Here is a 2,500-nt window from a genome sequence, read left to right on the forward strand (position 1 = left end):
ACATCACTTTAGAAGTAGTCAATACCCCCACCTCTCTCTCTCTCTCTCTCTCTCTCTCTCTCTCTCTCTCTCTCTCTCTCTCTCACGGAAGGGAGAGCGAAAGTATTTTTTTATATTCTAATATTAGAACCAACTACGACACGAAAGTCCGCTGTGACTGACCCCTGCAAAGTTAAGAAGGAAATTGAACGTTTTTTACCGTAAGACATCCAATATGACGAATTATATGAAATGATCATAGACAAGTGAAAGGTTTGCGAAAACACGAATTACTCTCAACACTAAAATTAAATGATAAAGCAATCATTTTATTTGAATGAAAAGTTGCAATTGCTTGAGTCTTTGAGCTTTCTCGTTTCCCTGTAAGACACTGGAGAAGGAGTCTTTACGGAAATAAGAGCGATTGAACAGTTGCGATTTACGAGCTACAGGCCAAAATGTATACCTCGGTTTACCAAAATCCTCACGCAAGATGGTAAAGATAAGTGAATTTACCTGTACTTGAATTAGTATTTGTATCTGTTAATACATAACTACAATTATTTTCTGTGCCCTTGATCAGTGTGAGGGAGAGGAAAAGAAAGGCTTTTTTTTTTTAACACCGAGTGAAATGAGCCGATACTCTACAAATGTCAATTTTAACCAGAAATGAAAGAGATGACTATATGTGTTTGTTTGGTTACTAAGCTCGGCACAATTAAAAATTGTGGTGAGAAAAGTCGTAGATGTTTATCGGCAGACTGACCTCACAAGAAAATGAATATCGATCCCAGTGTTCGAGAAAGAAAAACGTCTAAATAATGAGGTATTGTGAGGGGGTTGTGCAGTATCGTTAGGATAATACTGACGTATTACCAGGTACCGGCATAAATAATAAATATGAAAACAGCCGACTGCTCTTTCCATAAATAATTCTTTGAATCGTGTCCACATTTTTCAAATGAAGAGTCTCATTCTCAACCGCCTGATTTATCAGTGAAACTTTCCACATCAAGGGAAGATACAGGCAATGTTTTTGCATGGAGCTCCCATCAAGTTTCAGGCGTTATGTCCCTCTCGTTATGCGTAATGAAACAAATCACAGCCGTTATGCTGGGGCGAGATTCGTCATAAAAACTGAAAACGGTGCGGCAACATAACGAGGGAAAAAGTCTGCCCGTTGGACTGGAGTGTTATGGAAAAGACAAAAATGCACGGTTCATTAACTTTATATATATATATATATATATATATATATATATATATATATATATATATATATATATATATATATATACGACAGGTAGAGAGGGGTGGAGGAGTTCTGGGCATTCAACAATGGTACTGTCTGACTGATGGTTAGAGATTCTAGAATAGACTTGTGGTCTTGAAACGTCGGCACAAATAAAGTTGTTTTTTTATGTACCAGCCTGTTTCCACTGCCCTCTGATCTTCATATATCGACTGCTTAGCTGTCCACCTGTATCTATCTATGTATCTATATATATATATATATATATATATATATATATATATATATATATATATATATATATATATATATATATATATACATTAATAAAACATTACATATATTTATGTATATATATACATTATATAAACATTACATATATATGCATTTTTATGTATATATATACACAAAAACATTATACATAATATATATATGTATATAGATATATACATACACACACACACACACACATATATATATATACATACATAGTATACATACATACCTATACATATATACATACTACATACATCATACATACTCAACTTTAGCTACATAGTTCGAGTGTTTGTGAATAAGATAGGGTAAATTACAAATTTAACAAGAAACAGAAGTGAAAACTTTTGAATCTGTGTCATGACGCTCTACACTTTCATACCACAATTATGGTTGATTTTTTTTTATATAGATTTAATACCATATAACGTAGAAATTTTGAAAGATTAACTTAACATGCCAACCGTTCCTGTTAAATTTTATACCTTGTGATCCATATCTAAGACAGGTATATCTTAATTCAACCAGATTACTGGCCAGAAGGATCAAATATTTTTACGTGGATAGGAACCAATTGGTTACCTAGAAAGGGACCTACAGCTTATTGTGGGATCCGAGCAGCATTATATCGAGAGATTAATTTCTAATCACCTGTAATAAATTCCTATGGTTCCTCGTTGGGTGAGCGGGGAGAGAACTCGGGAATACCAAATCAGTAGCCGAGCACGTAACCCACTCGTCCAATAATGAACTTACCTATATCTAAAAAAAAAAAAATGTGTTTAACTATGGTATTTATGTTACGACAATTTTGTTTTTCTGGTATTTTTCAAAATATCTTTGGTTTTCCTCATTTATTCAATATATTCGGGAGAGTGAAACTAAACATTAGAATGTTACACATATGTATGACCCAATGGTAAAAACAAAAAACAAAAAAGAATGCGTTATGCTCTTTTACAGTTGTAAATACCCTCCTAAGATCCTGTTATT

The sequence above is a fragment of the Macrobrachium nipponense genome, chromosome 39 (genome assembly GCF_015104395.2).
Source record: "Macrobrachium nipponense isolate FS-2020 chromosome 39, ASM1510439v2, whole genome shotgun sequence".
NCBI lineage: Eukaryota > Metazoa > Arthropoda > Malacostraca > Decapoda > Palaemonidae > Macrobrachium > Macrobrachium nipponense.